This window comes from Pseudophryne corroboree, unplaced genomic scaffold (assembly GCF_028390025.1).
Source record: "Pseudophryne corroboree isolate aPseCor3 unplaced genomic scaffold, aPseCor3.hap2 scaffold_507, whole genome shotgun sequence".
NCBI classification, from domain to species: Eukaryota; Metazoa; Chordata; class Amphibia; order Anura; family Myobatrachidae; genus Pseudophryne; species Pseudophryne corroboree.
Genome location: NW_026970112.1, coordinates 369871 through 381609, shown reverse-complemented (window position 1 = coordinate 381609; position 11739 = coordinate 369871). Strand labels below are relative to the sequence as shown.

Below are 11739 nucleotides of genomic sequence, written 5' to 3'. Positions count from 1 at the left end.
CGCATGCGCAATGTTCGCTCTGCGACTGCGCAAAGTAAATTTGCTATGCAGTTAGGTATTTTACTCACGGCATTACAAGGTTTTTTCTTTGTTCTGCTGATCGTAGTGTGATTGACAGGAAGTGGGTGTTTCTGGGCGGAAACTGGCCGTTTTATGGGTGTGTGTGAAAAAACGCTGCCGTTTCTGGGTAAAACGCGGGAGTGTCTGAAGAAACGGGGGAGTGTCTGGGCGAACGCTGGGTGTGTTTGTGACGTCAAACCAGGAACGAAACTGACTGAACTGATCACAGTTGTCGAGTAAGTCTGGAGCTACTCAGAAACTGCTAAGAAGTGTCTATTCGCAATTCTGCTAATCTTTCGTTCGCAATTTTGATAAGCTAAGATTCACTCCCAGTAGGCGGCGGCTTAACGTGTGCAATGCTGCTAAAAGCAGCTTGCGAGCTAACAACTCGGAATGAGGGCCATTATGTGTAAAAGGGCATTAATAAAGGTTGTCATAATGTGTAAGACGCATTATGTTTATAAGGACATTAATGATGTGTCTCATATGTGTAAGGGGCATTACTGTGTGGAATTATGTGTATAAATGCATTACTAATGTGTGGCATTATGTGTATAAGGTGCTCTAATATGTAGCGTTGCGTATAGAAAGGGCATTTACTGTGTCGTCTAATGTGAATAAAGAGCAATAGGGTGTGGTGTAATGTAAATAAGGAGCAATTCAGTGTGATGTAATGTGAATAAGGAGCACTACTGTGAGAAGTAACGATTATAAGGTAAAGTGATACTACTGTGGGATGTAATGTGAATTATGGACACTATCGCGTGATCAAATGTGAATAAAATTGCAGTACTGTGTGGCGGAATTTTAATTGGGGGTACTATTGTGTGGACATGCCCATTGCCAGCAAAAACACACCCCTTTTTGGACTGTGCGCCAAATGTGCGAACTGTTCCTGTTTAAAATATAGGGGGTACAAACACCAAAATAAGTACTGTTATGGGTGAGGGTTGATGGTGCTGGGAAAGAGGTGCAAGGTCAGAGGCGGAACCAGCGGTGGTGCTAGGGGGCACCAGGCAAAATCTTGCCTAGGACATCATATTGGTTAGGGCCAGCTCTGCCAAAGGGCCTTGTGGGGGAAATGTCTTCAGTAAAAGCATTCCCTGTGTGTGTGGTGTGTCGGTACGCGTGTGTCGACATGTCTGAGGAAGAAGGCTATATTAGAGAGGAGCGGGAGCAAATGAATGTGGTGTCTCCGCCGACACCTGATTGGATGGATATGTGGAATGTTTTAAATGCTAGTGTAAACTCATTGCACAAAAGATTAGACAAGGCTGAAGCTTTGGGACAGTCAGGGTCTCAACCCATGCCTGATCCTATGTCGCAGGGACTGTCAGGGTCTCATAAGTGCCCACTATCCAGATTGTTGACACAGATACCGACACGGATTCTGACTCCAGTGTCGATTACGATGATGCAAAGTTACAGCCAAAATTGGCAAAATACATTTGATATATGATTATGGCAATAAAAGATGTTTTGCACATCACAGAGGAGCCCCCTATCCCTGACAAGAGGGAACATATGTACAAGGGAAAGAAGCCTGAGGTAACCTTTTCCCCTCACACGAGCTGAACGAGTTATGTGAAAAAGCTTGGGAATCTCCTGCAGATTTCCAAAAGGATTCTTATGGCGTATCCTTTCCCATCAACGGATAGGTTACGATGGGAATCCTCCCCTTGGGTGGACAAAGCATTAACACGCTTATCCAAGAAGTTAGCCCTCCCGTCCCAGGATACGGCTACCCTCAAAGAGTCTGCTGACCGCAAACAGGAGATTACCCTGAAGTCCATTTATACACATTCAGGTACCTTACTCAGACCGGCAATTGCGTCGGCCTGGGTGTGTATGTGTAGTGCTGTAGCGGCATGGACGGATACCCTAGATAAGGATACTATTTTATTGCCCCTGGGGCATATAAGAGATGCTGTCCTATATATGTGTGTATGCAAACTACAGGTGGTGCTGCATGGCTCACACCCTTTTGCTTGTCTTGTAGAGCAACTCTGGAGCTGTTACTGGGTCCAGCTGCTGCAAGAAATCAGCTTGAATGCTTCAGGGGCTGGGGCATGGCCAACATGAGCCCCACACTGATGGGGGTGTATAAAGCGATCTAGGGGTCATCCAAGCGCAACCCCACAAAGGCCGCCATGCCCTGCGTGACCATTTTCTCTTTTCATATGCAGACGAGGGTTGCAGCCAACTATACCCATTGCTTGGATGACATCACCATATGCGAATCCATCTGCTGCAGGCCTTCCCCCAGGAATGCTTGCACTAGTTGTTGCATTTGGTTTGTTGTTTGGGGGGTGCTTCAGTATTAGGCAGCCTTCTGCCCTCACACATTCGTCTGAAAATGTGTTCTCCCTGCAGTTGTTGTCCCCAGATGAGAGTTCCCTTGTGCTGCCTCAGTTGAATCTCCTTTACTTGACGGAGGTGTGCCTGAGCAGCGGCCTTCTCCAGCCCTATCTCAAATCATACTTATTTGTCTTAGGTGATACCATGGTCATGAAGATTGTTTTCCCAGGGTGAGGTTCATTCATTGCATTCTGGGTATGCTGACCTCTGTGATTTCCCCAAATGTGGGAATCTCGACTGCATAATTTGTGGTAGGGGGGGGGGACTGCATTTGTGCTTTCCCCTGGTTGGCTCTGGTATAATTTAGATCTTATTGTCTCAGGTCTCTCTCCAGCCTAGTTTGCTGTCTGTTTCCACTTCTCTTTTCTTGAGCCCCTCCCTTCTATGCCCTTGCGCACTATCCTGACTTCTCCCGTCTGCTTACTTTGTGCCTTCCAACGCACAATGCGAACTACAGGTGGTGTTGCAGGGCCCACACCCTTTTATTTGCCTTACAGAGCAGCTCTGGAGCTGTTACAGTGCCCAGCTGCTGCAAGAAATCAGCTTGAATGCTTCAGGGGCTGGGGCATGGCCAACATGAGCCCCACACCAAAGGAGGGTGGGGGGTGTTCAATGCGAACTAGGGGTCATCCAAGCGCCCCTTTTCTCTTTTCATATGCAGATGAGGGTTCCAGCCAACTTTGGCCCACTGCTTGGATGACATCACCGTATGCAAATCCGTCTGCTGCAGACCTTTCCCCAGGAATGCTTGTACTAGTTGTTGCATATGGTTTGATGTTTGAGGGTGCTTCAGTATTAGGCAGCCTTCCGCCCTCTCGTTTTCATCTGAAAAGATGTGGTCTCCCTGCAGTTGTTGTCCCCAGACAAGAGTTCCCTTGTGCTTCCTCCTTAACTTGACGGGGGTGTGCTCGAGCAGCCGCCCTCCACAGCCCTATCCCAACACATGCTTTTTTTGCGTATGAGATCTCTTGATCATGAAGATAGTTCTCACAGGGTGAGGTTCATCCATTACATTTTAAAGTAGGAAGGTACAAATTACATATTCAAATTACATATATGTGCTGGATTCAAATGTTTTCCCCCCTTCCTTTCTCAATTGTGCCCATCAGCAGCTATTCTAATGTTGCTGCCAATGGGTGTGACACATTCATTTCTTCTGTGGGGTACACTGGACTCCACAAGGATTCACATTGGGGTGTAGAGTAGGATCTTGATCTGAGGCACCAACAGGCTCAAAGCTTTTGACTGTTCCCAAGATGCTCAGCGCCCCCTGCTCTATAACCTCGCTTCCATGAACAGGGAGCTCAGTTTGTAGTTGGTGCCTTCAGTAACCGGCCACTTAACAGGGGGCTGCCTCAGGCAGCCTATTCTTAGCTATTAATTTTGACAAGAAAAGAAGAACTTTTTTTTATAAGAATCTACAAGGGCTGCAGCAGGTTAGGTCTAATAGACATCTTTACTGCAGCTCCATCACTCCCAGCGGCGCAGTATACTCCCGTGCCCTGGTTGCTGGGTCACTGCAGCGGAGGCTCCGGTTTCTTCCTAAGGTCAGTCACACACACACCGCCCTCCGGGATCACGAGGCCGCTGATGAAAGGGAGGTAAGGGACTTCTGTGCCCACACTATACCGTGATCCAGCGTGGCTGTAGGGGGTGGGCCATGTGCGCACTGGCGTGGACACTGATTACTGGGCAGCCGCTCCACTAGCCACCAGGGACAGTTAAGGAGCACAGCTCTGGGGGGGGGTTTCTCTTATATTAACCCCATTTTGTACTACCCGCAGTGCATTGTGATAGGTAATAGAGCCTGATTCAGGTTGGATTGCAATCGCAATAAGCAATCCAACTGCAAAAATTGCTAAGAGCATACGCATGCGCCTGCATTTTGGGGCTCTCTTGCAGGAGCCCACACCAGTGGGGGGCACCAGGGGCGGAACTACTGGCAGGGCAGGCAGTGCATTGCACTGGGGCCCCGCCGCACTCAAGGGCCCACAGCCGCCGGCATTACAATGAGTCACAATGACTCATTGTATCATGCCGCAGCCGCACACCAGCGCTCCCGTCGGGTCTGCGTCCTGCGACTCCCGCCGCCCGCCCGTCGTAACGAACAGATCAGGCCAGGGCACTACGGGCAGCAGCCGCAGCACCAGACATGCTGCCGCCTCTGTAACACACGAAGAGGGAGGAGGGTTGCTTGGAGATGAGAGGAGCAGCGGCACGGGGGGGAGGAGGAGGAGGAGGGAGGTGAAGGAAGGAGCCGCAGCAGCGCTTTGTTACTGGTGGAGGCGCTGCTGCTGCTGCCCCTCTGCTTCACTATAGGCTGTCTTCCGTGAACAGCCTATAGTGAAGCAGAGGGGCAGCAGCAGCAGCGCCTCCACCAATAACACAGCGCTGCTGCGGCTCCCTCCTCCACCTCCCTCCTCCTCCTTCTCTACTGCCCGGGAATCGTCAAGCTGCACGAGGAGCCTGAGCCAGCGGAGAGGGTAAGTATAATTCTTCTTTCTTTCTTTCTTTCTTTCTTTCTTTCTTGGGACTGCCTGCCGCTATGTGTAAAAAGGAGGAATCTGCCTGCCGCTATGTGTAAAAAGGGGGAATCTGCCTGCAGCTATGTGTAAAAGGGAAGAATCTGCCTGCAGCTATGTGTAAAAAGGGGGACTGCCTGCCGCAATGTGTAAAAAGGGGGAATCTGCCTGCCGCTATGTGTAAAAAGGGGGAATCTGCCTGCCGCTATGTGTAAAAAGGGGGACTGCCTGCCGCAATGTGTAAAAAGGGGGAATCTGCCTGCCGCAATGTGTAAAAAGGGGGAAGCTGCTTGCCGTAATGTGTAAAAAGGGGGAATCTGCCTGCCGCAATGTGTAGCAAGGGGGAATCTGCCTGCCGTAATGTGTAACAAGGGGGATGCTGTCTGCTGTAATGTGTAACAAGGGCAAGCTGTCTGCTGTAATGTGTAAAAAGTGTACGATGTCTGCCATTATGTGTAACAAGGGCAGGCTGACTGCTGTTATGTGAAAAAAGTGTACGCTGTCTGCCGCTATGTTTAACAAGGGCAGGCTGTCTGCCGTTATGTGAAAAAAAATGTACGCGGTCTGCCGCTATGTGTAACAAGGGCACGCTGTCTGCCGTTGTGTAAAAAAGGGGGATGCTGTCTGCCGTAATGTGTAAAAAGGGGACGCTGTCTGGTGTAATGTGTAAAAAGAGGACGCTGTCTGCTGTAATGTGTAAAAAGAGGAATCTGTCCGCCGTAAGGTGTAAAAGGGTCTCTACCTGGTGTAGTGGTGCTACTGTGCGGCGTAATTTGAATAATGGAGACTACTGTGCACCGTTTTATGAATTGGTATTATTTTGTGGCCACACCCCTTAACCACGAAGCCACGCCACTATGTTTTTTTGCGCGCGCCTACGGCGCGCACTGCCCCTGTTTTGCATGCAGGGGTGGGGCTCCAATGCCGTTTCTTGCACACACTGCTAAAATGTCTAGTTACGGCACTGTTGCTAGGTATCCACTTCCCTGAGCAGGCCCCCCTCACCAGATCCTCTCCAGGGGTGAGGGGGTGGACTTGGATGGGAAGGGATGGGGGGGGGGGGGCAAGCCATTTTGTCGCACATGGGCCCACTGCTCGCTAGTTCCGCCACTGGGGGGCACGTCTAAAACTCTTCAGTCAGTTCTGGATTCATTCGGACCTGGACTCGTGGGTTTTACAAATAGTGTCCCAAGGGTACAAACTGGGGTTTCAAGAAGTTCCCCCTCACCGATTGTTCAAATCAGCCTTAGTCAGCAGGGAGAAGGTTTTTATTCAAGCCTCTTAGTAGTCCCGAAGCCGGACGGCTCAGTCAGACCAATCTTAAATCTGAAATCCCTTAATTTCTACCTAAAGAAATTCAATTTCAAGATGGAATCTCTCAGGGTAGTGATCTCCAGTCCGGGGGATAAAGGAGATTTCCTGGTTTTGGTAGACATAAAGGATGCCTACTTACATGTTCCCATTTAGCCACTGCATAAAGCTACCTGAGGTTTGCAATTCAGGATTGTCATTACCAATTTCAGACGTTGCCGTTTGGTCTGTCCACGGCTCCGAGGATTTTCACCAGGGTGATGGCGGAAATGATGGTTCTCCTTCGCAAGCAAGGAGTCACAATTATCCCGTACTTGGATGATCTCCTGATAAAGGCGAGATCCAGGGACCAGTTGGTGCAAAACATCTACTCTCCCTGACAGTTCTTTAACAACATGGTTGGCTCCTAAACTTGCCAAAATCGCAGTTGGTCCCAATGACGCGGTTGTTGTTTTTGGGAGTCATACTGGACACAGAAGAGGCTTTCTTCCAGTGGAAAGGCTATGGAGATCCAGAGTCTGGTCAAACAAATTCTAAAACCAGCAAGAGTGTTAATCCATCAATGCATTCTGTTGCTGGGGAAGATGGTTGCGGCCTACGAGGCCATTCAGTTTGGCAGGTTCCATGCCAGAGTGTTCCAGTGGGACCTGTTGGACAAGTGGTCCGGATCCCACCTACACATGCACCGGAGGATAATCCTGTCTTCCAAGACCAGAATCTCACTCCATTGGTGGCTGCACAGTTCTCACCTCCTAGAGGGGCGATTGTTCGGGATCCAGGACAGGATCCTAGGGACCACGGATGCAACCCTCCGAGGCTGGGGAGCAGTCACACAGGGGGAAAACATCCAAGGAAGATGGTCAAGTCAGGAAAGTTGTCTCCACATAAATATTCTGGAGTTAAGGGCCATTTAATAACTGCAGACACAGTACGCACTGGGACGGGTGCCCAGCATCCTCTACGGACTAAGAGAAAAGGATTTACCGGTAGGTATTAAAATCCTATTTTCTCTAACGTCCTAGAGGATGCTGGGGACTCCGTAAGGACCATGGGGATAGACAGGCTCCGCAGGAGACATGGGTACTTTAAGAAAGACTTTAGTTCTGGGTGTACACTGGCTCCTCCCTCTATGCCCCTCCTCCAGACCTCAGTTTGATACTGTGCCCAGTGGAGACTGGGTGCTTTTCAGGAGCTCTCCTGAGCTTTCTGACAGAAAGTATTTTGTTAGGTTTTTAATTTTCAGGGAGCACTGCTGGTGTCAAAGTCAGAAAAATATCTCTATGCACACTACCATATTTGCACCACACACAGGTCCGTGCTGCGCATGCGTACGCTCTCCCGTACGTGCGCATACTCACAGTCGCGGGCACCCGCAGGCGCACGGTATGCGTATTTACGGTAGAGTTTATGTGATCGTAGCGTGCGACTCAATCGTTACATATTTTCACCATATAATGTATTTTGTAGATCATGGTCCCTTTGATAGATTCTGAAAGTTTAGTTAACATAGCATGTTCCTGAACAGAGAGATCCCTCTTTGTATTGTACGAAGGGTCTAACAGGGGTCATACAGTGGTGTTTGGTACCCATCGGAAGAGTATTTAAATAGCAATATTCCGGTGTTGGTTTGGAGCGGATTAATCGCTCGTGCGAATAGTTATGGACATAAGAAGTTTATGTCCATTTACTATTATTTGTTCTTATTTAGTCATGCGGCGGGAAACCCAGTATCCCACCCACCTGAACAGTTGGAAATCGTCACAGCCCACCTGTATGAATCAACCTATGACCTTTTGTTATAATGCGAAGCCGAATTCCTGTGTCCAATGAACAATAAGAATATAGGGACCATTGTACTGTATTGTGTGCAGTGTATATAAGGTCAGCCAGCCTGAATAGGGATCAGACTCTCTCCACAAAGGGTTATCATATTGACAAACTTGGGGTCTGGTACCAGGCTGCGCTGCGATCGTTCCCAGTGTGTGTATGTAAGTAATTCTCTGTAATCATTGCTCTTTGTTTGTATTTGCCACATTCTCTCTCTCTTTCGGTTTAGTTTAAGATTGTAACGTTATTATATATTTCTGTCTAGATATTCGGTTAGGTTTATATGTTAGCTTGTAGCGTATGACTTGTGAATTGTTTCCCCTTTTTGAAATAACTTAAGACTTGTTAGTAAAAGGCTTTGGACCCTTAACGGTAGCGTGTGTTCATTATATTGCAAGGGGTAATAGGAGCGTCTCTTTCGCTCAAACAGCTTTAATATTAACAAGGTTAAACAGCGTTCTATCGCTACAGTGTTTTAATACAAGGTTTACAGCGTAAGAATATCTTTCCTGTGTGTCACATACAAGTTTTACTGATTGTTATCCAGTGAGCGTCTGCGCCGCTCGTGACCTCCTCGTGGTCCCGAGCGTCCGCTACGCTAATAGCGTAGCATTACGGTAGTCGCTCACCTATTGTGTGCCCGATACCAACAGCGTATTCTCGCGAGCGTTTGTGTCGCTCGAGCGGCTCGCTCCCGATACAGCGTCCGCTACGCTAAGAGCGTACCCTTACGGTACTACATACTCCAATAGCGTACAAAGTCTCTTAACCTCTTAGAGTGTTTAATAAGGTAATTAAATCGACATTCTCAATTGGGGCCTCGTCCTCCCTCCACACATCCATCCGCACTAGCTAAAACAGACTTTATCTGTCAGCAAAGGGCGGGAACGCAGTATCCTTTCGTATCCGTATTGGTGGTGAGGGATACAGTAGTGCTGACTAGATAAGCGTCTGTTTCGCTATGCTGTAGGAGTGCTGGGGTGGAATCCGGAACCGGAGGTAAGAACAATACGCTAGTATCTTTTAAAACTGTTTATTTCTGCTTTTGCATACGCACACACGCATGCACGCACGCACGCATCTACATTGTTGTAACTCACTTTCTTGCTGCCATTAGAATTGACTATTAGACACGTGCTGAGGAATCTGGTGCTATTTAGTTAAGATTACAAAGGAAAATTGTTAAGGGTATAAGTGTAAAGAACACACACACAGCATAGCAAACACTATGTGGTAAGCGATTTCTGTTGAGTATTGTTTACATTGATAGAAGCGTGTTGATTGTGTCGCTGTGGGCGTATCTGCACTCTGTGCATAAGTGTCTCGGACAACGTGCAAAAGCACGTACGTGACGCAAAGGCATACGCACGTGGCGTGTTTTACGCAACGGAACGTACGCATACGCCCATTGAGACTCAAATCACACAATAACCTTGTTTAGGGTGGGCGGTATAGTATAGCCACCTGGTAAATAGCACACAGTTGTTCAGTTCAGTTTACTAAAAGTATTGGTGAAAAGAAAACCTTTTTCTACTGCAAACCCAGGGATTGGACTCCTACCTGTATGTAAGGAATTTCTGTACAGAAAGATTAAAAGTGTATTTGATTGAATAGGAGTGAGTGTGGAATTTAAGGTATTGTTTTTGTGAACCCACAAATCGGGATCCCGTCGGAGACCACATCAGGTGAGTGGACACTTGGTGGCGTGGGACTGGCTTGCCCGCGTTAACATTATATAAGGTAAAGGAGCAAGTAGTTTCCGCAGACAAAAGGACTGCGAGGTATTTAAGCGCAGCCCCGGGGAGGGTTTTGCGTAGCACCCATATAGTCAAGGTAAAGCTCCGGCTGAAGGTTTCGCAGCCTAAACAACCGATTCCATTGGTCGTAAAGCGTATAAATATTTAGTTATTTATGCGCTGTGCGACTGGACCGCACGTAATTGTGTGCATTAGTTTGTTACCTTGGTACCCATCAACAATTTATTGTGGGATCATAAACGCTATTTGTACATTCTAACGTGATTTGTGTAGGTTTTTGTTATTTTAAGGGAGTTTCGCTGTTCACTAAGCAAATCTCTAACGACCAATACTTGCTGGGGAGGGATCGCGCCCCAGTAAATAGAGGTTACAAAAGATCCCACGGATTGGATAGGCCAATTGGGGCGCAGAGTGAGTGAAAGCACTGGTTAAACTTTCACCGTCACCTTACCGCGGGCAATTTGGTCTGTTTGTCAGAATTAGCTAAGACAGCAATATCTACAAACGATGGGGGCCAGTTGCTCAAAGAAGGGACGTCCAACAAGGGTTCACGTTGGTAGTTGCTGGCCCAAAGGGTCCGCCAGGTATCAGGTATTATGCAACGAATGGGAACGTATGACAGAGGATGATGGGGAACAGTCTCCCCGGGTAGGCAGTCTGAACCCTGAGGTATTACAGAACCCACGAAAAAGGATAGGTCTAATAAAATCTGCTAAGCAGAGGATTAGACAAAATGATTGTTTACAGTTATGGCAACGGGAAAGTGAAATACAAGGAGAGCTAGCTCATACAGCTGACTCTCACCTTGGTGAGAGGAATGTGGCAATGAAAGAGAAGGTGGTTGCAGAGAATGACACACTGGAGTACGATAAAAATGCACTTAGTAACTGTGTTAAGAATGAAAGTGTAAAATGTAATAATGTTTATGAAAATGAAAGTGTTAAATGTACAAATGTTAACCTGTGCAAGTCGCACCCCATGTTAAACTTCCCTCAGGATTATCAGCAAGAAAGTGAGCCCAGAACGATGTCGGCACCTCTTCCAGCAGCCATCACACAAGACATCCAGGTGGACGCGACCAAATCGGTAAAGGCAATAATCAAACCCCCTAACGGAGGGTCAGGTGAGGTCGTGTCCACAGGTACGTACAATGTTATATATCATGCACAAACAAATGTACCTCATATTGAAGAACCAACACAAGAGGATATGATTGAATTTAGTCCTGTCAGGGTGATCACAGTCCCCAATGGGAAGACTGACGATCAGGGAATCACTCCCGTCAAGGACCGTGCAATGCGCCATCCATGGTCCCGGACAGAATTGAGATTAATCATGTCTGAATTCCCTGATCCCAGGGAAGATCTAGTTTCATGTCAGAGATTTATTAAAGAACTAGGAAACTCCACAGAACCCCCCAACAAAGATTGGCAGACAGTGCTGAGGGCATGTTTGCCCTCCAGTGTTGACCCTGCGAAATTTATTGCTGATTGTAAATTAAACACAGAGGTACCACGTACAGAGGAAAACAATCAGGAATGTATTAAGCAGATCAACCGACAGTTAGAAGTATATTTCCCAGCCATTGTCGAGTGGAACAAAATCTTCTCCATAAGACAAAACGAAGGGGAAAGTACTTCTAATTATTTCCATCGGGCATTGCAGGACATGACTAGGTATACGGGTATAGAAAACATCGAAACAAGTGCACCGCACAGAGAAGTAGCAGTATCTGTGCTAATGCTTGGTTTAAAGGAAGTGTTGAGAGCAAGGATACAGACCACCAATCCATACTGGAGAGATAAATCAGTAACTGCATTAAGGGACTCTGCTGTTGGGCATGAGCAAAACAGCATCAAACACGGGGAAGCAAAGAAGCCTCAGATCCCTGTGGGTAAGTCCAA

General features: G+C 47.6%; 1 non-coding gene across 1 annotated transcript; it reads left to right on the top strand.

Annotated features, from left to right (window-relative positions):
- Positions 1–2537: 2537 nt before the first annotated feature.
- LOC135030899 (U1 spliceosomal RNA) lies at positions 2538–2704 on the top strand. Its single transcript, XR_010226827.1, has one exon. It is a non-coding gene; the product is annotated as a U1 spliceosomal RNA (small nuclear RNA).
- Positions 2705–11739: the final 9035 nt, after the last annotated feature.